Raw genomic sequence first — 26952 nt, forward strand, 5'->3', positions numbered from 1 at the left:
ACATCATAATCAATTGGCCATTGTCTACAAATAAACCCCATTTAGTGTGATAACATGGTGACACTTCGCGTTGGCGTTCTTATCACCTTCTCGTCATTTATTTCGTTAACGTTACATCAAAGAAAATGCCTTAAATAATGAATTATGTTGAGCATTTACACCCACATTTAAACAAATGGCAAAAAGTTATTTTTGTGTGGATAGTAGTCGTCATCGGTGATACATATCAGTCAAGGAAAACATAATAATGATTTGATTATTGAAACCGTCTTAATTTATTAAAAAGAAAAACCTGCCCTGGGATTGCTTGATGCCTCCATCGTGATGACAGTCTGCTACATTGACCGCCAAACGGCGCGATCTGCTCTATGAGGTGACGTCATCGCATACACAAAAACATCCCATTTCATTGGCTGACTCCAACCAATAAACGAATTTGCTATTTTTTTTACTGCAATATAAAATCCTGTTAAGATATTTAATGAAAATATTGTCCAAGTGTTTTAACAATGAAGCATACACATGCATAAAAATGTTTTTTACAACATGCCAAGTCGCACTGGCTGGCGTTGTTCATTGGTCAGGCATCGACCAATAAAACGGTTTCAATCACCCAAACACCTCCAACGCCAACCCCCCCCGTGTTCTCTCGCGTCTGCGTTTACAAGTGCACAAGTCAGTTTTGCAACAGGAGTATCGCAAAAAGAGTAGCAAAAGTCAGAGCGCCAGGAATTCAACTTGTACTGCAAGATCTGTGAGGTTGTAAGCGCCGACTTGAGGTTGTATAGCGAAACTGAAGTAAAGTGCAAAAGACACACATTTGTGTCTGTCATTTTGTACATGTGGATGACATTTTACACATTTGTAACTTTTAATCTGCAAGTTCAGATTTTAAACAGGGGTGTTTTGATCATTGTCTGTGCAAATCGAAAGATTCAGCTTTTCACATCAGGGTCGTGAGTGTAAATTTCAATTTACAAATACAAATATTAATATGACAAGTTCTCAAATTCCAACTTACAACCTCTCGAGTTTTGCAACCGATTTATCTCCATAAAGAACTGGTTACTTATGGCTGACATCAGGTCAGTGAAGTAGCTGGTGTCATTGTAGATTGTATTGCAGATTTTGTTTTGGTAGTAGACTAGCTTGGTAGGAAGGATGTTAATGTGGTAGTGTCTGTTGCATCACTGACAAAAAGAGAAGTGGTTAGTAGGAGGAGAAATGTGTTGAAAAGAAAAAGCAGAAATTGAGGTGAAGAGGAGGAGTCAGTGGTGAGCATAAGGCAGCATGACAAAACTGAAAAAAGAAGTGGTCTTAGAGATGTGCAGTCATGTCATGTGTTAGGATGAAGTCTAATTCTTTGCCTGCTTTGTGAAATGCAGGTGCTCGGTCATGAGGTCAAATGAGATTGGAAGAGTTAGGAAGTCAGTCACTGGAGGTTTGTCTCCCCTGGAGGTGTGCCCCCCCCCCCACACACACACACCTCCATATTTCTATGTCACAATGTGGGAAGATTGGAATAACACCGACCAAATGTTCAATCAAAGAAAGAAGGCGTGACTTTTATTCTCGCTGTAGTATTGTTGCTGCTCCTGCTGCCAAGTTGTGGAAACTAGGGCTGGGAATCGATTCCATCAAGGGGAATTGACTCCTCATTCAGAGTATTTTTCAGTTCAACAAAGCTTATCTATGGGAGTCTCTCTAATGGAAGGCTACATCCGACAAAGGCTGCACACATTTAAATTCACGAAAATAAACAGAAAGAAAACGAGCTGGCACTGATCATTTGAATTTTAGGATGTAGCCTTTCGTTTCAGAACCACAATTCACCTAAGCCATAATTACAACAATTGTGAGATGAGAAAAAAGATTATTTTCAATTTTTTATATATATATATATATATATATATATATATATATATATATATATATATATATATATATATATATATATATATAAACGATTCAAAGGTTATTTTATGGTGGAACTGGCTTGTCCACAATTTTGAGCGCTGCATGAATGAATAGATCATGACGTCACTGAGGGTCTTGATCTTATTACCATCTAAAATATATATATTTTTTGAACATTTCTATCTGCCAATGATAATTATAAATAATACGTCACAAGCATAGATCAGTGGACGAGAGCGCATCTGATTGACAGAGCTCTATCAGTCATTAATTTTCTGGTTATTTTGTTTCAGTGTACGGTTTGTTAATATTATGCAAAGTATACAAAGTAAACTTCATCATTCAGCTGAACTGTGCACATTTATTTTAGACACTTCATGTCTTATTTAATTCATGCGATAAACGCATGTCCCTGCTGAGCTGGGCTATGACTAATTTCACGGGCAAAGCTGAAACAACAAAAATTTTCGTATCGTCAATATTTTTTTTCCAGCTTCATATTATAGGAAGGATACATTATACAACCTATCCTGCAGTCATCATGGTGAGATTAGGTTCCTTTTAATCTAAAAAAAAAAGAATTGGAAAAGAATCGAAAACAATTGTGAGGAATCGATTCTTGGAATCGATTTCATTCGATTCCAGGACCAGGAATTCCAGAAAAATTGTGGAATCGAACAGCCCTAGTGGAAACGCTGTGTGTTTCCTTGTGAAAGCGAAACTACTTTGTTTGGTCCTCCAAAAGAGAACATAACTAAAAATCAGTTGTTAAGTAGTAATTACAACACTGTTCCAGAACAGTTCAACCCAAATATTCAGATGTGTTCAGCGCATTTTATGGAGGACTGTTTCTTTTACAGATTTTTTATACAGGATCTGAGAGAGAAGACTACAATGCCGGCTTTTCTGACTCACAGCCTGTAAGTACATTTACATATTTAAAGGATTTCCCACTGATGATTCAAATGCGCGTTTTGAGCAGAGTAGAGTAGCGCTTGTTGTTTGTCGTTTCTCCGATCACAAATGCAGACATGGATTTATGTTTACGTGGCTCATTGCGATGCAAAAAAAAAAGACATGTAAGTCAATGGTTCTCAATTCCAGTCCTCACGCCCCCCTGCTCTGCACATTTTGTATGTTTCTCTTATCCATCACAGGATATTCTCCCATGATTCCAAACAAACTTATATGTTCCATTCAAAGTGCACTGCAGTGTGCGAGATGTAAATTTAAACTGTATTTCTTTACAGAGGTATATGATGTCACACTTGTCTTTGTTTGAAGACATTGTTTAGCGCAAATCTGTGAATGAATGTTCCGAAGTGAAGGAAACTTCAACAGATTTCCCCTGCTCAGGGAGTAGGAATTGAGAACCGCTGGCATTGTCATTATAATCCACGATTATGGATGCAACAAATGCCTTGTTTATAACAATTTTTAATGTTTTTGTCTCTGCGCTCCGGGACACACGGCATCACAATATAGTGAGGGGCATGACATTTCCATCACACGCATGAGGTATTCAGCCAATCACAACGCACTGGATAGCTGGCCAATAAGAGCACACCTTGCTTTTCAAAACAATGAGCTTTGTAAAAATCTACACTTTTCAGAAAGGCGGGGCATAGAGGAAAAACAATAATGGATAGTATGTGAAAAATAATGTGTTTATCATAAATCCATTTCATTACACAAAATAATGTTCTTTTTAGCAACATCATTTGACCCCTTTAAAAGCCCTATTCGGATGGCAATTATTTCTCATGGAGACATAAGCTATTTTCAAAATTTATCCAAACCATCCAAATCCAGAATATCTCTGTTTTTCTCCCACCACCCATGTAAAAATCACCAAGGTATTTGTGGTAATTTAGTTGCTGCCTGAATCCATATCACTAGGTTTAAATGTACATTTATTTTTACAGACATCCACATGAGAAAAAATTACCATCCGAATAGGGCTCAAGTCACAAAGAACCACCAATGGAGTGATATCCACTGAAAAAGAGGACAGCAGCACATCTCACTCTTGCAGGAAATTACCCAATTGACCTGGTGGATGGTGCGTGACAAGATGATGAAATGTAGCAGGTTTAGTGACAGTGATGGCATTTATTGATAGACTGAAGACTATCCAGTGTTATTCTGTATTTGATTACTTAATTCAAATTCTGTAGAATTTCTGTACCTTGGAGCAGTCGTTTCTCTCTTAACTGTGAAGTTGCACAGGAAATCTAAACCTGATTGTAAACCACTTATTTTAAGCAGGCTATGAAGCACACCGGATAAGAAGTGCCACACATGTTCTCACACTCATGGCAACAGTCCAAAATCTTCTCACTGAATCTAATCTCCTTCTTCTTCTTTAGGGTTTATTGGCAGTTGGCAATCAATGAACAAGTGCAATACCACTGGCGCATGGGCCTTCTACAATAGAATGGAATCCAATACAGTGAAATGGAAGCGTGCAATATCTGACATCACAGAAGCTTGCAATTGCATACAAATGCTATCCTATGCGTGCTGGTTTCCAGTGTGTCTTTCACTTTTGATTTTGATCATGCTCAGCAGAGAATAGATGGGAGGCAGACTAACTCGTTCTGAGGTGCATGGCCTGCAGATGCCCCCTCTTGGTCGGATATGCCGTTTAATTTTCTTTGATCCAAATGTGATCCACAAATATACTACTGTAAGCCCTATCATTTATATTCTACAGTGAACACACACACACAGAGCAGTGGGCCGCCAGTCCATATATTTACTGCATGTTTTTCCCCCTATGATAAATATTTATGTAATGTTACTTGTTTCTGTATTATGGACATATCTTGTGAACATTATTTGCCATGATATAAGAAATGTATCTTGTTTCAGATATATTCACTATGGAAAACAGATTACAACAAATATAGTATAATTCTCTGTATAGAGAAATATGCAGGGGTGCGTTCTCCGAAACTACCTTAACGCTACGTCGTTCTTAAGTTGTACCTTAAGAAGTACCTTATCGTTAATACGTGGTTTCCGAAACCTTCTTAGTTAAGTATATCTTCTGTAAGTCATGCGTTCGTAAGGTTGGTCTGGAGCGCTCTTAGCTATACCTTATCGCTGCTTACGGTTCATACCGCTAGTGGCCACCACTACGCAAAAAGATTTTTTACATCGCAGTTTAATTACACATAGAAAATTTTATATGAACTTTTAATATAAAATCTGATTTAGAATTAAAATTACATTTTTACTTTACTTTAAAATTATACACATAAAATACTTAAGTTGTTATAGCCTACACCCAGTGTATGGAAGTGTTTTCATTAATAAAGTTTCCATACACTAATGGTTGTTAGCTTTTTTAATTACTATCCTAAGGCACATCAGCTGGCGAACCATTTGACAGAAAAGGCTTAGGAGTCTATATAAAGAAAGATGAGTTTACACAAACTTTATAGCTATGGCAGCGAGACAGCGAGTACTTGTTTTAAATCAAAGACGGCGGCGTCCGCGGAGCCAGTTAGTGTATGTCAACTACTTTATAAGAGAACATTTTAGTCCACTGACTACCATGTCAGAAGAGACCATTGTAAAAAAAATTTGCCTGCCACGGGAGCAAATTCTGCAGCTCTTGCATCTTGTTGGCCCAGATTTGTCAAGACAAACTCGACGGAGCTACCCCCTCAGCCCCGAAATTCAGCTGCTGGCGGCTCTTCGTTTTTATGCTGTGGGGAGTTTTCTGGAGGTTGTTGGGGATGGATATGGGCTGAGTAAGACCTCAGTGTGGCTGGGCGATCTCTTTTTGCGGACTTTTTTCCCCGACATAGTGAATGTCGGTATGTCTCTCATGTTTGCGCTTTTATTGAGGAAATCATCCAATTACACAAATGAGCGATTTACGCCAATAATGTGATACGGCTGGTGGATAATCAGCATACGTTGTGGAGAACATTAACACACTTATGGCCGTGAGGGTTTGGGATTGTACACTTGCTAAATTATAAACACATACTCATATTTATTTCTGCATGTACGTATTTCAATAAGCCCCGATAAATGCAGTTTGTACTATTTCTAAAACGCTTCTTTATAAAGAACATTGTTTTCTCAATACTTTACCTATACCGCTGTGAAGGAAAGAGCGCACAATCGATCATCGAGGCGTCGATATCAACCTATTCAGCGCCTCCACCATGGACAGCAACTGCTAAGGTCGAACTTAAGAAGGTTTACCTTAAGCTACATCCTAAGGTATAGTTCGGAGAACACACGTAGCAAAGGTATACCTGTAGTTAAGGTGTACCTTTTGAGTATTCGTAGCGCGCTAAGAGACAACGTTATCGGAGAACGCACCCCAGTGCAAGAAGATAATAGGTAGCAGAGGGTAACAAGGTCTCATTTAATAACAGTTAAAGCATTAACTAACAGTTAGCAATACATTTATTTATTCCTGCTGTGCCTGTCCCATAATTTTCTGTTTTTCTTTATTTTTTTTATTTTAATTGTATTTTTCCTCATAACAGTGTAAGGGAAACAGGTCAGTTTAGCTCAAAGGGAATCATTTAAGATTTTAAAGGGAATTTGAACAGAATCTCTGTTTCACGGCTGATCCCTGAGACGCCCTGCGATTCACTGAACGAGCCGTTTAACATCAAATCTACGCTGGATATTAATATCCAAAGTATAGAGAAAACACTATCAATTAGCACAGTAACAAGATCGGCAGTTTAAGACATTAACTTGTAAGCACAAAACACAGGATACTTCTCTTTTCAATATGAATAAGGTTTTATTAGATAAATCTAAGACATATAAACTAATCTAACACATGAACGCACGCACTCAAACATTCACACAAGTTGCAGGAAGATCGAAAGTTAGGGAAAGATGAGTTTAAGAGCATGGAAATGTGGATTCCCAAGTTTACAGCAATACGTTAAATTGCATAGACATGAACAACCATCAATCACTTAATTAGCCCTCGCATTGAGTTCCTCAATGAGGTTAAAATTATATTAGATACACCAGTAAAGGTCACAGTCTGGAGTTAAAGTTACTTGCGTCTCCTGTGAAAAGGGAGTCCCCTTTGTAGTCGTTGAAAGGGGTTTCCCGATGTCGCTGATTGGCTGGAAGTTCAGTAGTTGCTGAAGTGACGTCTTGGGAAGCCCGTGGTAGGGCGTTGGCTGAAGACGCAGAGTTGTGTGGCTGGTTGAAGTTGAAAGTTGGAGTTGGAGACTCGATGTTACAAAACTTGACTCAGAACACAAAACTCTCAAACGGAAAAGAAAAGAAGTAAAGTTTGGCGAGACTAGGTGGTGTTTCTTCTCATCGTGGCTAAAAAGCAGCAGGCGTGCAGGCCGAAGCACTCTGGAACAGCGCTCAAAGAACAGTGATGACTAACAGCATGGCTAAAAGCTAAATCTAAGAAGCAAAGCTAAAAGTTAAAGCATACTGATAGCAAAAGCAAAGCTAAAATTAAAAGCAGGCATGACTAATAGCAGAAGCATAGCTAAAACTAAAAGCATACATGACTAATAGCAGAGAAAAGCTAGAAGCTAAAAGCAGGCATGACTAATAGCAGAAGCATAGCTAAAAACTAAAAGCAGAATTTTATGATGTCCTGAGTATTTAAACTGGCCTGTTGGCCACACCTCAAATGTTGTCTTGACCAATCAGATATTGTCTTGGCTCGGGGGTATCATAAATCATATGTTATCTTATCAAGCACATGGTCCGAATTTTCCCGCTCTTGCAGGGTCTAATTTTGGACATGATACATTTGACAAATAACTGATGGTCATGACTGTTTCAAGCAAGCAGATTCAAGCACATACATATGAAACATGAATATGTATCCTTAAGCTATCCAATAGTTATTAAAGACATACACAATAAGGGATTATAAACATGATAGTCAAATGTGTGGGTTACACATAAATTAATATGGAGTGAAGCGATGGACTGATATTCATTTATAAGTCTTTTTGAGTTCATCTTGGTCCATATATATGTAGAAAAGACAGTTTCTGTGTCATTAGCTTTTGACAAAGATTTTTGTGGAGACCAGAGGTTCAAAGCCCCCCCCCCCCCCCCTTAGGAATTTCAGTCTGGTTCTGCTAGGTGGGAGAAGTGTTTAAGGATATAACTCTCATGGGTTTACATGTGATGTCCGACGTTGCATCTCACTTGCCCCAAATTTGACAATCTCTTCTCCGAATTCAAATTGTCAATAATTGTTCTAGTGGTGTTAATGTTGAAAGCTGTTCTGTGAAAGCATTGGTTGGTTGGTTATCTTGCTTGGGACTTGTGGCAGAGTATGTTTTATGACTTCCTGTTGCCTTACTGAGGAATTCGGCTCGTGTTTCAACCACAGTCCTAATCGACTCTTTAATTTGTCTAATTCGAGTCAGATCGGCTACATATCCCCCTTTCGATCGGCGAGGTGTTTAGCTGAAGACATCGACGATCGCTGGAGAAACAAAGGCAGAAGAAGCAGACAAACACTCAAACAACAAGACAACAACTCCATGACAGTTACTGTACTGGTGCAGGCATTAGGTTATTTAGGTACATGTGGTTAAGTTCAATTATTCAGTGTAGTTTAGCACATTGAGGATAGTTTAGATCGTTTTGGAAATCGTTGTTTTATTTTGATTCATCAATCAAATTTGTGGTTAACTTTGTTTGGTTCTTCTAGGTTGTCTTACTTTACACGTTTACCGTTAGTTTTCTAGTAATCTCATTTTCAATTAAATTAATTGACCTATCATGCATGGAGCTCTCTGGCTTCCATTCAGTTTAGTGGCTGGCGGATATTAGGTGTTGCGAGTCAATCCTAATATCAGACCTTCGACCCTTGCTGGGTGTCTAAGTGTTTCAACTACTCAGGAAAGAGGGGAAGGAGAAGGATAGGTAAAAGAAGAACTAAACAAAACAAAGCTGCTGTGGGTTTTCCTAGCATGGCTTACAACTACTATTGAGCTAGGATGTCATGTGCAGCTAGTGTGTCATGTACCTTAACTTCGTGTCAGGTGTTCTACCTATTGTGAGGATGGCTGCACGTTTCCTCATGGTGGGTATTTGTAACATTGTTACGCTAAAGGTTGGATATTCTACCTGTGGAAAGAATATGTTTGTTGAATGTGTTATCAGTAGATGTGGTTACCTCTGGGTGTAGGTAATGTTGTGTGTGTTAATGGTGTAGTGTACGTGTGGTCAGATCTGTTCAAGTCTGTGTTGTCTCCCCCTTTTTCTAGTATGTCACTGAGGACTGACTCTCTGCATCCTTGGCTTGGATGAGGGCGTGTCCATGGTCTAATGGGGGTCAGTCCAGCAAGGCAGGAAGTTCTTTAGCAGACCGGAGGAGGCAGTTTGGCATGGCTGTGTGAAGCTGGGTTGCAAAACTTTGTCTCCTATGTGTGCATTCTTCTTATGGTGCCTTCTGGCTGTAGCAGACTTTCTGACCTTCTGTGCTCTGGTGGTTGCTGTTGCACAGACAGGGAATGTGGTTCTTGGAGTTGGAGTTCATTTGACAGTTTGTTAGTGACTGCCCAGCCAGCAATGACATGTGGGGCCCAGATGGGTTAACTACGGGTTCCATGGGTACTGTGTGGGCATGGGCTTTAGCTGGGTGAAATCAGCGGGTCCCATGTAGGTTTTGTAGTACGAGTCCCACATAGGAAGCCCATATGAGCTGATTACATGGGCCCCATAAGGGACAAGCATGGGCCAAGTGGGCATAGGTTTGATCTGGGAACACATATATGGGTCTTGAATGGCATATTTATGGGCAAAGTGGGCATGGGTTTGAACTGGGAATGCACATATGGGTCCTGCATAGAATTTTTATGGGCCAAGTGGGCATGGGTTTGAACTGGGAACACATATATGGGTCTTGAATGGCATATTTATGGGCCAAGTGGGCATGGGTTTGATCTGGGAACACATATATGGGTCTTGAATGGCATATTTATGGGCCAAGTGGGCATGAGTTTGAACTGGGAATGCACATATGGGTCCTGCATAGAATTTTTATGGGCCAAGTGGGCATGGGTTTGAACTGGGAACACATATATGGGTCTTGCATGACATATTTATGGGTCAAGTGGGCATGGGTTTGATCTGGGAATGCACATATGGGTCCTGCATAGAATTTTTATGGGCCAAGTGGGCATGGGTTTGAACTGGGAACACATATATAGGTCTTGAATGGCATATTTATGGGCCAAGTGGGCATGGGTTTGAACTGGGAATGCACATATGGGTCCTGCATAGAAATTTTATGGGCCAAGTGGGCATGGGTTTGAACTGGGAACACATATATGGGTCTTGCATGACATATTTATGGGCCATGTGGGCATGGGTTTGATCTGGGAATGCACATATGGGTCCTGCATAGAATTTTTATGGGCCAAGTGGGCATGGGTTTGAACTGGGAACACATATATGGGTCTTGAATGGCATATTTATGGGCCAAGTGGGCATGGGTTTGATCTGGGAACACATATATTGGTCTTGAATGGCATATTTATGGGCCAAGTGGGCATGGGTTTGATCTGGGAACACATATATGGGTCTTGAATGGCATATTTATGGGCCAAGTGGGCATGGGTTTGAACTGGGAATGCACATATGGGTCCTGCATAGAATTTTTATGGGCCAAGTGGGCATGGGTTTGAACTGGGAACACATATATGGGTCTTGCATGACATATTTATGGGCCAAGTGGGCATGGGTTTGATCTGGGAACACATATATGGGTCTTGAATTGCATATTTTTGGGCCAAGTGGACATGGGTTTGAACTGGGAATGCACGTATGGGTCCTGCATAGAAACTTTATGGGCCAAGTGGGCATGGGTTTGAACTGGGAACACATATATGGGTTTTGCATGACATATTTATGGGCCAAGTGGGCATGGGTTTGATCTGGGAACACATATATGGGTCTTGCATGACATATTTATGGGCCAAGTGGGCATGGGTTTGATCTGGGAACACATATATGGGTCTTGCATGATATATTTATGGGCCAAGTTGGCATGGGTTTGAACTGGGAACACATATATGGGTCTTGAATGGCATATTTATTGGCCAAGTGGCCATGGGTTTGGGTGATTGGTTCAGGTCCAGCAATATTATGTAATGCTCATCTACAAACAAGCATCAAAAATAAAATAAAATAAGCTTAACTTAGGATATCAAGGGGAGCCTTATCATTCAAGCTCCTCTTGGCAAAGCAAAATCTGCTCGTCACAACATGGCAGACAGAGCATCATTCTGGTTGCTTCGATGCTGGACAGGACAAGAGGAAAAAAGAAAAAAAGCCACTTATGTGTTGTTAGATGTCCTTGGACCAAGGATTAGCATGTGTTTCTATCAAGGTGTAGCTCATACACCAACAATGACTGATGTGTTGGCTGTAAAAGGTACAGCAGATCTGTTTGGTTAGGCTATCTGAAGATCTTCAGGATGCATTGACATATACATGGTTTATGGTTTAAGATGGTAAAGGGAGGGGCTGAGGTAGTTAAAGAAGTAGGCCTATAAGGCCAGAGTCCCTTTCAATTTAAGTAAAAGAATGAAGCTGCAGAAAGCCTTCCGACAGTGCATGGAGCATTCACATAAACACTTTCATTGGTGCAGTGACCCAGATTGGGACAGATTTATGGGGATAAGTGTAAAGGAGACAGCATTGCTACTGCTGGCATTTGAATATTTACAATATTTATATTGTATGAATATTTTGCTAACTTAACATAAGTTGCTTATAACATATAGTTGCCTGTAGAATGTTGGGTAAATCCCTCCCTGATGCCTCATAGGACCCATTTTGCTACCCAATTGGCTTTTGGTCAGTTTGCACATTCATCTACCATGCCGGATATCCAGATTCAAGACCCGCCTGGAGAGTGGTTTCTGGTATCAGAGGTGGAAGTCATTAATTACAAATACTCAGATTACTGTAATTAAGTAGTTTTTTGGGGTACTTGTACTTTTATGAGTAGATTTTCAAGCCTGTACTTTTACTTGTAATATTCATTAATCCATGTAATCTACTAAATTACTTTTAAAATCATAGTTGAGTACTGAGTAAAATTTTAATTCATATCCAAACCTTTTATCTGCATTTTTGTAGCCAGTAAGGTGATTTGATAGCAAACAAGCCGATGAAAACCGGGTCATGAGGATGGAAAACGAAACAAAACAAAAAAAGGACGTTAATGATTGATCTTTCATTGATTCTGAAGGAAGAATTTAACCAGTTAAAAATGTATTCATGGATATTTAATCAATAGTCATGGCTCCTCATGTAATTTAGTTTTTTGTCTGCCGGAGGCATTCGCTTAATAAGGAAATCAATACTTAAATGAGAAAAAAATTAGGTAAAAACACTTTTTTTGCATCTTATCAGTTATTAATGATTAATAGATTGTTGGCATGTTAACTTCTGGTAAAGGAAAACACAATTTCCAGCCCTTGTCTGGAGAAGTGATGGTGACATCAGTGGTTTAAAGTAACTAATACTCTGAATATTTTCTTTTTCATTTTTATTTTTTAATTTTTATTATTTTAATTTATTTTTACAAACTGTACTTTTATTTGAATATTTCGCTAACACCGGTTTTACTCGTAATTGAGTAATATTTTAGCAACGCACTTAATTGGACTTGACTACAGATTTTCAGTACTCTCCACAACTGCCTGTTATGCACAACAACACCTAATTAGGGTCATTCATAAGAAGCCAGCGAAGCAGTTAAGTTGTTTGTTAATTCTCTCACATATCCTTTAATTTACGAATTTTACTGTATTAAATTGTTATTTAGTCAGGCAGTTCGGACATCTCTGGGGCCTGTATGCAAAGGCCCTGTTTCGCGCTCAAAACGTTAACAGTCCATTCGGAATCGGAAAGCAAGCTGGCTGTGACTTGGAGGTGAAGTGCATATTTCTTCCGACCAACGCCGAATTTCCATAAAATTAAGGTAAGTTGAAATATTATATTGCCATAAAAATAACACTGCCGATTGTACAGTAGGCTGTATTTTTGGTTTGTGCTGTTTAATCTGATGTAGAATCTAACCAAAAGGAAAAACAGCGGGTTTGGTTTAGCTATAGGGCTGGGCAATAGTTCAGTATATATCACAATATACTTTTATTCAATAACGGTGATATGATATAAAATATATTCATCATTATTTCACTTCAAATTCATCTAATCAATATCAGATTCAGAGTTTGGTTCCGTCCCGAACCCTTCCTCATGCTTTAAACATAAAAACATATTGCACATATTGCATAATAACACATACTTCAACATATTGCACTGTCCCCACCTTTTGCTCTAAGAATAAATTGGAACAAATCAAATCAAACTAAATGTGTAAGCAAACAGTCTCAAAAGTTTTGGGCTTGTAAACATCATAATGTCGGTCTCCCTGTGCATCTTGCTGGCTTCTATCGTTAGTTGTAGTGCTGCAGTTACAACTGCACTAGCAGCTAATACAAAATGAAGGATAAATATTGACTAAGGTTGAATTTTGTTTGCTTGCATAACCCAAAGAGCAAATGTAGCTGCAGATATCTTATTATAAAAATATAAGAATTATTAAAACTCGTAAAATTCTGACAAAGGAGCTAAATAAATGATAATTGTATAATAATAATATAATTACCTACATTTTAAGTATATGAAAGTAAATCAAGCACAGCCAATTTGATGGAGCTGAATTAATATCAGCCTTATGACTCGGAACATCTGAGTGGTTTGGCATCATGAGCATCAACCGTGATGTTCCTGGGATAAGGCTGATATTAATTCATATACTTAAGTATTCATATACTTAAAATGTAGGTAATTATATTATTATTATACAATTATCATTTATTTAGCTCCTTTGTCAGAATATTTTATGAGTTTTAATAATTCTTATATTTTTATAATAAGATATATATTTGCTCTTTGGGTTATGCAAGCAAACAAAATTCAACCTTAGTCAATATTTATCCTTCATTTTGTATTAGTGCAGTTGTAACTGCAACACTACAACTAATGATAGAAGCCAGCAAGATGCACAGGGAGACCGGGGCTCATACCCCTTTTTATGTAGGTAAAACATGGCCGAGAGGGGAGAGAAGGGAGAGAGAGGCCGATTCATACAAAAAGTAAATAAAAATGTCAATCTAAAACCAATTAGGCACAGTGTTCAGTCAGTATAGACATAAATCCATAAACAAATAAACATCCATTTTTTAAGGACAGGCAAATGTGTTTTATAAAAAAAATTAAAATCAAGTGAACAACATGTTTCCTGTAAACCAAGGGCAGGCACACAGCAGCAGTTAAACAGTGAACACAACAAATATTAAGTGAATTTTGTGAAGTACATTCAGTGGACAACTGCACAGTCTGTTGCAAAAGAACTTTACAATTCTCACCAGTCTGAAATTATTCGCTGTACCCAGGCTAAAAAGCTCCCAGACATTAGCTGCTGTATAGGACACCGCCATTACTGTATGCTACCGCTCGGCAGAGATGCTATTGTGCATGTGCAACTCACGGCAGAGATTATAGTGAGATGCCTCACTCCGTTGGAAAAACATGTCTATCTACAATTGTCCACAATGGAATTCATTGTCGACTATTTCTATTATCGATTTTTGTCGAAAACATTGACGAATCGTTGCAGCCATAATACGCATATTGCTGAGTGACACGTGAGCCTTGCTTATCGTGGACGCTTGCACACACTAATGTCCCTGTGTGCTCTGCACGCATACACATGCACACAGACACACGCACACACACACTTAGTGTCATGTAAGCTGGTTATTTGATGTTAAATGGTTACTTATCTTTTTATTGAAAGCTCCTGTTGAACACTGATTTGCTCAATTTTTGTCTAATTTCATTAAGGTCTTGCCAGCCAGAAGACAGGAGCCAACCAGACAGGAGCCAGCCAGACAGGAGGAGGTGTACCCTGTTCATAAATATGGCGTAAGTTTCCATACATCGACCTTAAAGTTTCCTTTAAATGCTCCTGATATGTTACAAGACGTTGACAAATTATGTTAATTTCAAATGCTTATGACTTATATCACAGTAGTTTAACCAGGATATTCTCATTTCAAAAGCAGAGGTGCACTCCACAACTGATACTGTTTACATTTGATATTTGATGAAAGTTCCCAATCAGGGAGAGGAGGGCTCTAAAGTATTCAGAATTTGGGTGGATATGTTATTTAACCCATTTCGCCCATTTTTATCAATTTCTATCATGAAGGGTTTTTCCTCCATAGAGATTTCGGTTATTTCTTAGCCGCCACCGCCTCACGATGAGGAAATCCAAAAATAAATACTTCAAGCGCTGTCTGTCAGGTGCGCTGGTTTTTCTTATTCTGCATGACCCATGCTATTTCTGGATCTTACAGTTACACTAGCACACCCCCCCCCCACCCCCACCCCCCACCGTCGTAGCTATGATCGCACCATGCCGTGTGCTCCGCAAGGGGTTACCGCCACTGTCCTTTTTTGGCCAAGGAAAAACCCTGATATTGCTCAATTAAACATGATTGTAGTATCAGTTCTGGCCACAATCTTACATATGACTCCTTTAAAACAGACCATCACAGATTAGGGATGTGTCACGATCTTTGGATATTGGAATATATTATCTCTGAGCCACAATTAATTTCACACACACATGTGTGTGACAGTCAGCAGGTCTTTAACTTAAACACCTCAATATGTCTGTCGGTTTTATATAGTACAAAAGCTTTGTCTGTTACAGATCAAAAAGAAAAATGGATTATGATGACAGTCGTTGGACTAAACGAAGACGTGTTAAAATGAAAGTACAGGAGCACTTGAAGTTTTTGGAAGACTGCCATAATGACGAGGACATTGTGCCAACAAATATGGATTTAATTGCATCAGAGGAAGAGTTGGAGTCTCATGGAAGTAACAATTCAAATGACAGACAGATCTGTGGACATCATAGTGAAGATTTGGGGTCTCAAAGTGATGAATCACATTCTGAAGTTGTTTCCAAACACAGTTTTGAAGCCACAAATGATCAGACTGATTCGGAAAGCACAGGTGACAAGTCAGACCCTTGTAGGAAATTGGGAGACTGGGCAGTAAATCACAATATTTCACATAGTGCGCTGTCAGAGTTGTTGCACTTATTAGTGCAGTGTGGCTTAGAGTTACCAAAAGATCCAAGAACTCTTTTGTCAACCTCAACAACCTACGAAATCAAAGACATCGGAGCTGGATGCTACTGCCATATTGGAGTGTCTAACTTAATCATTTCAGCGCTGTCAAAGGAAGCACATTCCTCAGTAGACACTATAACACTGCGCATTAACATTGATGGTATACCCCTCTCAGGCAGCTCTAAACAGGAGTTATGGCCTATTCTGGCTAAGATCAAGGAACTTCCCAGAGCTAATGTTGGTGTCATTGGTCTGTTTGCAGGCCCAACAAAGCCTCAATCGGTTCATGAATACCTGAAGGATTTCATTGAGGAGTTGAAGCTATTAATGCGTGATGGTCTAGAATACAATGAAAGACGTTACAATGTTGCTCTTCCAGATGCATTTATTTGTGATGCACCTGCTCGTGCCTACTTGAAATGCATCAAAGGTCACACTGGCTACAGCTCCTGTGAGCGATGTACTGAGTATGGGGTTCATTTAGGTACAGTTGTGTTTCCAGAATTGACTGCACCGCTTCGGACAGACTTGACCTTTGATCAGCAGCTTGATAGTGAACATCACCATAATGATATAGTCTCACCGCTACAGGAGCTTGGCATTACAATGGTCTCAAGCTTTGTCCTTGACTATATGCATTTGGTATGCTTAGGACATGTTAGAAGAATTGTACATCTTTGGACCAAGGGACCTTTAAGTAGTCGTCTTTCTGCTTCCACAATCAACATGATTTCTGATCACTTGGAATCAATCAGAGCAAATCTCCCACAGAATTTTTAACGTAAGCCAAGGTCACTTCGAGAATACAGAAATTGGAAGGCCACTGAATATCGGCAGTTTCTGTTGTACACAGGTCCTGTGGTACTGAAAGGACGCCTACCAACAAGGCTGTACAAAAACTTTATGCTACTTTCAGTTGCAATAAGGATACTTCTCAGTCCAGCCTTGTGCTCTAAGCACTGTGAATATGCAGACAAGCTACTGAAATGTTATGTGACAAATTTTGGACAGATATATGGATCAGAGCAGCTAGTGTATAACACTCACTCACTCATCCATCTTGCTGATGATGCCAGAAACTTTGGTGCCCTAGACAACGTGTCATGTTTCCCTTTCGAAAACCATCTGGGGACTATGAAGCGGCTAGTGAGACGGCCCCAAGGCGCAGTTCAACAACTCGTAAGACGTCTCAGTGAAAAGCAGCGTTCACTCTCCCTTAAAAGTGGAAAAGAGAGGGCAAATAAGCCTCTACAACCACATTTCTCAGGTCCGACTCTCCCTGATGTTCCTGTCCGCATGCAGTACATAAAGTACAGACATGAGGGCAATATCATTTCTCGTCGTGAAGGCAGCAATTGTTTTAATGTTAAGGGCAAAGTTGCTGTGGTGCGGAACATTGTTGAGTTGGTGTCAGGGGGTATGTATGCAGTCTGTCAGTTTTATGAAAAAGAAGGCAGCTTTTACAACTACCCTATTGAGTCAACGTGTGTGGGGATTAGAACAGTGACACGGCTGTCTCACGAGCTGCACGGTGTGTCAGTCACAGATTTAACTGAGAGACTAATACTTCTGCCATTGCAGGATGGAGCTGTTGCATTTGTCCAATTACACAATCAGTAACCATTATGAACTTTGCAGCATGCCCCTGTTCTGTGTTGTCGAGTTTATTGACGAAACCTACGATGGCCAATCTGTGGTGGATATAATTCCAACATGTTGGATGACCGAAGAACAAAATGAGTGTTTCTGGCCATCAGGCCGTAATGTAACCAAGGCTGTGAAGGACCGACAGAAGCCAGAGAAATTGTGGCCGAAATACTCCATCAGGGTACTTGGATGGGCAGGTAAGAGGTTCTTTTCTGAATTTGACAAATACTCTGTCATCTATCTAGCTCGATGTCAATAAGGCATCAATTTCTATAAGTGCCAATAATGTACTTTTCAAATTTAGGCTGTAAAATTGTGATTTCTATATTCAATTGCCTTTTTCTGAACCAACATCAGTCATCATAAATGGTAAACAATATTTTTTCATGTTTACTCAACTCCAGGCATTTGAGATTATTTATAGGTGCAAATACCAAAATGATTATTTTTATCACGGTCAGTATAGATTGCATACTAATACCCTTTTTCCTTTTGTTATTAAGACACTTTTGAGGCTGCTCGCAAAAAATGTAAAAAAGCGGAGGCAACGTCTGACTTACAGACAGATGGTGATGATTTGCCTGCAAGGCAAAAAAGGAGGTAATGTAATACACAGAATATATAATGTTATATAATGTTATATAATTAACGTTGCAGAATTTCTGGCATTAAAGGAAAAGTACTGTTTTTTAACCTGTACTGTTTTTTTAAACCTTGTTTCTAGCATGTTTCTTTCATAAACTTACCCGGGGAAGTTTGGAGTGACTTTTTGTCCTTCTGGAGATATTTAGATCCATGTCATTCCTGCAAAACGGTAGAGGTTGGGTCCAGTAAGCATAAATAAAACATTATCAGTGACAAAACATCTTCTTTTCACCAGTATGTTGTTATGAATTGCTAGTATCCCTCGATGACTTCAGAACAGCTTGTTTGTCATCCAGGCATTTTAAAAAATATTTATCAATACGAGCCGATGACGTCATTGCCGTTTGCCAACACATGATTATTTTATTTCAGCCTTGTACACTACATCCAATGGCCTGCTAACTTGCTACTGCTAGTACAATATAGCAGAATATCCGATTTTGAGGATATGTTGGACATCTTCATTGTGCACAATTTTGTGGAAGTGACGTCATCGACGTCTTCTGTCAACCCAAAGCTATCTAGAAATAACCTTAGGCTTGTTTGCTGAATTTTTTAAAAAGCCCTGGAAGACAACCAAGCTGCTCCAAAGTCAACGAGGGATAGCAATGTATAACTACGTATTGGTGAAAAGAAGACGTGTTGTTACCGATAATGTTTTATTTAGGCTGTAATGTTACTGGCCCTGACCTCTACGGTTTTGATGGAATAGCACTCACTGAGATGGATGTAAATTTCTCGCGAACAACATCAGGTTACTCCAAACTTCTCCGGCTGAGTTTATGAACTTATTTCGTGCTAGAAATAAGGTCCAGGTTCAAAAAAACTTTTCCTTTCCCTTTAATTTCCATTTTTCATTTACGTCAAATATGGCAGTTGTTAGAAAAATTCCTTGAGCCACATACAGTATAAAAAACTCCTTTCGGTGGGAATATATCATAAAAAGCAATATTGATGCCAATATTTTAGAGTCCAAAACTAGATCAGTATGCTTTTCCACTGCAGCACGGTACAGCGCGGTATGGCATGGTACAGCACCACACGCTTTGGACAACCAGGACGGTTTTTGTTTCCATACAGAAGGTAGTGTCGTTACGACCTGGAAGTGGGTGTAGTTGGCATGGCGACACTGCTGTGACGTCGTTTTTATTAGACGGCATATGTACTGTCACGACGTGGTCAGTAAAGTAAACACAACAATGGAGGCATTAGAGGCGTTACTGCTGCTGTTGTTTGCTCTGTGGCTTGTAGTCAGCGAAAACGGCAAATGACAGAGCCAGGAATATTTAGAAGAGGCAAGGCTGTTGTTTGTGTGTTTTGTTTTACACACATGGCGTGCTCACTATAATCACCCTCGATCTGCTGCCCCCCTGTTTACACCATACACGTATTTCTCCGCGACAGTCGACAAGCGCTTCTGATCAGCTGTTGTCCTTGTAGAACATGTGCTGGGGATCATACAACTCCCTGTACTTCTCCACTTCTAAGATTAATTTTACACCGCTCATCTGGACTTGTCATCAACTCCTCTGCCTCTCTCTCACTTCCTTGTTTGTGTGTTTCGTCGCGCTTATTTTCTCTAACCAATCAGTGGACAGCAGCCTGTTACGTCACGTTTTGTGTTGGTTCAGCACGATAGAGCCACCTCTGAAACGGGTGCGAAAATTCGTAACGGGTCCCGGGTCTCCCAGTGAAAACACAAATAAAGCGTGCCGTGCGGAGCCGTTACGAAAATGTGCAGGGGAAAAGGGGCATAACAAACACCTATAACTGCTTTTTTCAGTGTATTCTATTGCAAAAGTTTAAATGTTTGCTTTTAACTGAATATAGAGCACCAAAACCACTGCTGGCTTCCAGTGAGGAGGAAACGGACATTGAGGGAGATGTCTTGCCACCTACTCCTCCCGAGGCGTTTGTGTCTAAGAAAATGTTGGGTGCAGGTGAAGCCCGGACAAAAAACAGGGTTAGTGATTAAGTGTGTGAAGTGATTAAGTGTAACAAGACCTACAATAGGTATATTGGTCTACAAAAGGAAAAGTGAAAATGTCCCTCCTTCAATGAGAAATGTAGATAGGCTATATGGTCAGGATTTAATTTATTTTTAATTTAATTGATGCACTGCACTGATTGATGATTGCCCGCATATCGCCTAGCCAGTGGTTCTTAAAACTTTTTTGTCAGAGAATAGCTTATCCATTCACAAATTAAGGTGAATCTGCAGCATTCTGTCACAGAGGGGAAATATCACATGCTGAAAACGTCGCCTACGATAAGATAAATTCTCTCTTTGCATTCGATTGTTTATAGTGTCAGACAGAAAATTCTGAAATGCCGTTTCATTCATTCAGTAGGCTATATTGTAAGACATTAATATTTTAAGAGACCTTTTTCAAATCTTTATTTTCTCTTGCTCTTTTCTCAAAAAATAAACATGGAGAGCATCTCGCGACCCATGGGAAACGTCTTGCAACCCCCTTGGGGGTCGCAATCCCTTGGATAAAAACCATTGGCCTAGGCTACGTTTTGTCGCCCAATGATAAAGATCTTTAGCTCTGGTAAAAGGCAAACTCGATTTCAGTAGCCTAATCTTCCAATGAAATCTGATAGTTATTGAAATGTGAATCTGCAGACTTGTATGATTTATTTACAAGCAACCTACATGATGGCTAAATTTCTGCAATTTGTATTTTGACAATGTAGCCTATATTTCTGCAGAATCATAAAGCTCCTTAACTTCTAAAGCGCTGCAACAGCCTTTGGTGACATGTAAAAAAGTAGGCTAGCCTAAGTATCCTAGACGGAACAATGCTCCCTGCAGCACAGAAGTCAGCATCAATCCGATTAAGCCAATCTAGTCGCAAACCGTGCAAATCACCATTAACCACTGACATTGCGCTACAAGACCCCGGTCTTTGACCTATGATGTGTTGGTCTAGTTATTTAATGTTTTAGTGTTGTGTTTTTAATTTGCTGCAGTGTTACCGGTATTTCTTCCTCTTAGGATATTGAAATGGTTTTACTGCTGTACTTCTGCTTTCATATTGTACAGAGGACAAGCCGCAGCCCTCATGTGTCCCAGAGGGGACTCAGCAGCCCTCATGTGTCTCATAGGGGAAGCCGCAGCCCTTGTATGTCCCAGAGGGGAAGCCGCAGCCCTCGTGTGTCCCAGAGAGGACTCAGCAGCCCTCATGTGTCTCATAGGGGAAGCCGCAGCCCTTGTGTGTCCCAGAGGGGAAGCCGCAGCCCTCGTGTGTCCCAGAGAGGACTCAGCAGCCCTCATGTGTCTCATAGGGGAAGCCGCAGCCCTTGTGTGTCCCAGAGGGGAAGCCGCAGCCCTCGTGTGTCCTAGAGAAGAAGCCGCAGCCCTCGTGTGTCCCAGAGAAGAAGCCGCAGCCCTCGTGTGTCCCAGAGAAGAAGCCGCAGCCCTCGTGTGTCCCAGAGAAGACTCAGCAGCCCTCGTGTGTCTCATAGGGGAAGCCGTAGCCCTTGTGTATCCCAGAGGGGAAGCCGCAGCCCCCGTGTGTCCCAGAGAAGAAGCCGCAGCCCTCGTGTGTCCCAGAGGGGACTAAGCAGCCCTCACGTTTCCGGATGGCGGAGCAGGTCCCAGGGATCCCGCAGCCCCAACGTTTCTGGGAGGGTGGGCGAGTTCACAACGCCTTATGTTACAATGCATTATGAGCTTGTAGATCTGCCATTTCAGTATTTGTATTAGTTTTTTTGTTTTCGTTTAGAGGTATTGAAATGTTCCTTAAAGTCAAAGTTTCTGCATCCAAATTGTATAGGTAACCAGGGTCAGCCCAGCAAGACAGAGTCTGACCCCGAGAAACCCCTGTGGGTCTCCCACAAGTGGCCTCAGCATGAGCCCACTTGGCGGCAGCCCCACCCTGTCTCCTGGCCACAGAGCAGCCCAGTTACTGCGTGGCCAAAGTTTAGCCCCCCAAAAAATTGATGGAGCAATGTTCATCACACTAGTGACATTGCTAGAAGAAGTGAAGGACACACTGAAGTTGCATGGGCAGATGCTAAACACACTGCTCAAAAAAGATTCCATGCCAGTCATGGCGATACCAGAAGGTGCTGTTTTCCCCCTGGCCAATGTTGAGGACGTTATCGCCATGAATGATAAGCTCTCAGACCCTGAATTCATGTCTGCAGTGGTAAGTTTTTGGGGGCCAGATCCTATTGTTTTCCTGTGTTTTCTTTTTCTTTCTTCTGACAAAATCCTTCCCATGCATAATGAATCACAAAACTTTGCAGAGTTCAAGACCCATGCCAGGTTGCTTCAAATCAACCATGTCTGCTACAACTTAACATTTTTCACCTTCATGTAGTCCAAATACGGAAGAGACTTTTAAGTATACTTGAACATCAGTTCACTGCTGCATTGACTAATCTTAATTTCAAATCTGATGGTAATTGTCTTCAGCAAAACAGTCCTTAGCTAAATAGACAAGTTATTAAGACCATTACATTTTTATAGCTACAGTCGGCAAATTGGATACGCCCCAACAGCCTTGCTCCCGCCCCCGCCATGTGCACCATATTGGGGAAAACAATGCTGATTTGCCCATTGACTCCTGTGTTATAATAGGCATTTTTCCGAACGCAGGATTGAGGACCCACGGTTATATTTTCACTCAACAACCCACCCCCTCAATAACCGGATAACCCCAACAACAATATTGTTGTTGCTGACTGGTAATCCTCAGATTTCCACCAATTTGACTGGTGTAAAAGAAGTGTGGTAGGCACTAGGTAGGGATCACAAACAATATAGTCGTACAAGACTTCAACATTACATGACTACTGATTGAAATCGCCATAGCGTTTGGCGGGGTGCACAATTTTGACCTAATTGCAGTTTTTCTGACAAATATTGCGATGCGATTTTCGATTTTTATATTCAATACTTTTAAGTGCATAAAACTACAATTATGAATGAAATATTATATCATTACTTACAAAACACAGTTTTGTACAACTTGACACACATGAGAACAATATACAATAACCTAAAAAATATTTGTGGCCAGCACCCTCTTCTGGCTTTTGTCTGCTGTTGAACCTGAAAAATCTCTAATATAAACAACGTAGTGATTGAGGTAATGAGATTGTTGGTTCCACCTGTTATTTTTGCTCTGCGTGTTTGTCATATAGGCTATTCATGGTCGATTATCCAGAGTTTAAGAATCTTAATCGAATTGTCACGTGTCGTATCAAGATCTTTATCGACTTTATGGCACACCCCTTCTAGAAAGTGCCAAAATAACTTCCAGTCAAAAATATTGAGGGTGGACTTCTACACAAAATTATGCTTGATGGAAAATGTCTTCATTTCCCCATGGACATAATCTTGGTCATTCTGTAGTAGATCACCCCCTTGAGGCAGTTTGGCTGTAAAGCTCTATGCTGAAAAGGGAAGACTGGCATTGTGAATATGGCCTATAGACTACGGTCTATAGGCTATATTCACAATGCCAGTCTTGTAGGTTTTAGGGAACTGGTATTTTATGCTATCAAGCACATAATTGGTTTAACACTTTATTATTATTATTATTATTATTATTATTATTAACATTGACATGCCAAAAATAAGGATGCCAGGTTTAAAGCGGGGTGTTTGGCTATGTAATGGGGACAGAGAATATATTATGATATTTAATAATATGGTCTTAATATGGTGTTTTCTGATCCTGTGACTTTAAATGTACTTTGCTCTATTACTGTATACTCTTAAGGTTGCCATGGTTGCAGACATAGGGGGTTCCTCACTTGAAGATGCCACTAGGAGGATGATGATGAGGATGAATTTGTTAAACCTTCTACTTGGAATGGGGCCCAGGACTTTTGACTGATTATGTGTAAGGTTTATATAGATAGTATGTTATTCATTCTGTTTTATTGTTGTGATTCTACAGCAAGGGAATAATAGAATTTAATCAGAACATCAAACGATTTATAACACACCATTTACATATGTTGGGCTCCTGTGAGTTTTACTCGCACACAGACATCAAGAATCAGCATATGAATCTCAACGTGACATGCTTCAATGGTGCAGTGCATTCTGGGATCATGGATAAGTTTCGTATGATGCACTCAGAATGCATTGCGCCATGAAGCATGTCACCATTGTTGAGATTCATATGCTGATTCTTGATGTCTGTGTGCGAGTGTATATGATCTCTGCTGGTGTTGAACATCTGACAGCGCTTCGCATTTCACTGGCAGCTGTCGTGTCTGTGATTCGACTGGAAGTTATGTGATATGACATGATATATTCATGGAAAACTGTTTCTAATGTCGCTCAAATCTGGTGTGCATTTGAGGCTAAATTTCAACATGTAATGTAAAAAGGGTTATAGGTTGGCATAAAATTCCATGGTAAATGTCACCCTAGGGGTAACATTTTAGCTTACCACATGTGGAAATGTGTAACTTGAATGAATGATTTGAAGAGTTGCAAGTTGGAGCAAAAAAGAACCTTGCTAAATTGACTTATGCTCCCTTGTTTTTAGGTGCACTGAAGAGTAACGCTTTAACTCAGAATGTGAACCGAAAGGATGTGGAAATGGCACTGGGGAAAGGGTTCACAGGTGCACGTGATCGTGGCGGGGAGAGGGCTGCAAGAGCCCTAAGAGAAAAAAGAACATCGACAACACAAACGCCATGACTGTTTTGGATGTATTTTTTGGAGATGTTTTGTTTTCTTTTTTTCAGACATTTAAAAAAAAATTTTTTTTTTATTTATTTACCAGTACGTTGTAAAATTTAAATTGTTAAAGATCATGTTTGTTGTTCAATGTATTATATAATGAGTGTATTTTGTATTGTATTTTTGGAGGGTTTTTTTCAGAGATTTTTTTTTATATATATTTTTTAGTTTACCGTATGTTGGGACATTGTTTTTTAAAGATAATTTTTGTTGTTCCATTTAATATATTTCTTGCAGTTCAAAGCATCAAGTGTCTTGTATTTATCTTGTACTTACATTCATTCTTAATTGTTAATCTTGGGTTGGGCTTACCTTGCATGAATTGCCCAGTTAGGACCAACATAAGATCCTTACAGAGCCCACTTTAAGCCCATATGGGCATTCACGGTTGAATCCTGGTGCAAGCCCACTTTAAACCCCTTTGGGCAGGTGGGGCCAAAATGGGTCTGTCATGAATTGCCCGGTTAAGACCCACATAAGACCCTTACAGATCCCACTTAAAACCCACCTGGGCATCCATGGCTGGCCCCCAAGTGGATCCCGGGTGCAAACCCACTTTAAACCCCTTTGGGCAGGTGGGGCCCAAATAGGTCTGTCATGAATTTCCCGGTTAAGACCCACATAAGACCCTTACAGATCCCACTTAAAACCCACCTGGGCATCCACGGCTGGCCCCCATGTGGATCCCGGGTGCAAACCCACTTTAAACCCCTTCAGACTGGTGGGCCCCAAATGGGTCTGACATGAATTGCCCAGTTAAGACCCACATAAGACCCTTACAGATCCCACTTAAAACCCACCTGGGCATCCACGGCTGGCCCCCATGTGGATGCCGGGTGCAAGCCCACTTTAAACCCCTTCAGACTGGTGGGCCCCAAATGGGTCTGACATGAATTGCCCAGTTAAGACCCACATAAGACCCTTACAGATCCCACTTAAAACCCATCTGGGCATCCACGGCTGCCCCCATGTGGATCCCGGTTGCAAACCCACTTTAAACCCCTTTGGACAGGTGGGGCCCAAATGGGTTTGACATGAATTGCCCAGTTAGGACCCACATAAGACTCTTACAGATCCCATTTAAAGCCCATCTGTGTAGCCATGTTGCAAAGCCCACTTTGGACCCCTTTGGGAAGGTGGGGCCCAAATGGATCTGACATGAATTGCCCAATTAAGACCCATGCGGTACCCTTACAGGTCCCACTTTTAGTACTTCTGGGCTTCCACGGCTTGCCCCAATGTGGATCCCGGGTGCAAGCCCATAATGGGGCCCACATTTGCCGCCCATGAAGCCCTCATCTGGGCCCCACATGTCATTGCTGGCTGGGTGAGGTGATGTCCTTTAGTACCTCAGATTTTTCATCAACGGTTGGCCGTGAAAGACTTGTTCTTTCCGGGTGGTTGTTGAACAGGTGCTTGTCATCTCTGATGTGGTGCACCAAGTGATCACCGGCCTTCCGTTCTGTCGCTGGTCACAGCAAGCATGACTCAACTTTGTGGTCATATGCATGTAAATGGTCTTGAAGGAACTCTTTCAGTTGTCTCATGACTTGTTCCATGTCTTCTGACTGTAAGCGGTCATGTTCCTGTGCATACTCAGCACTGTGCATGTCTGAGTCGTGCTGAGATGGGTTTTGTTGTCGCTTACCCACACAAGTTGCTCTTGAATGAGTCAGGTGATTACCTTTGGATGGCTGGTTAGGTTTCCAGATGTTCTTATCCTTTTGGTTTCTTGATAAGCGTGGCTGGTCCCATGGATTTTTCCAGCGGTTGGGCTGAAAACGGTTGTGGACATGGGTTTCACGTTCTCTGTGCTCTTGA

At 40.6% G+C, this 26952-nt stretch overlaps 1 protein-coding gene across 1 annotated transcript in view; it reads left to right on the forward strand.

The window, feature by feature from the left end:
- The window catches only part of LOC132109802 (microtubule-associated tyrosine carboxypeptidase-like), a 383617-nt gene that overhangs the window by 221850 nt on the left and 134815 nt on the right, over positions 1 to 26952 (forward strand). The window lies entirely within an intron of this gene.

This window comes from Carassius carassius, chromosome 2, assembly GCF_963082965.1.
Source record: "Carassius carassius chromosome 2, fCarCar2.1, whole genome shotgun sequence".
NCBI classification, from domain to species: domain Eukaryota; kingdom Metazoa; phylum Chordata; class Actinopteri; order Cypriniformes; family Cyprinidae; genus Carassius; species Carassius carassius.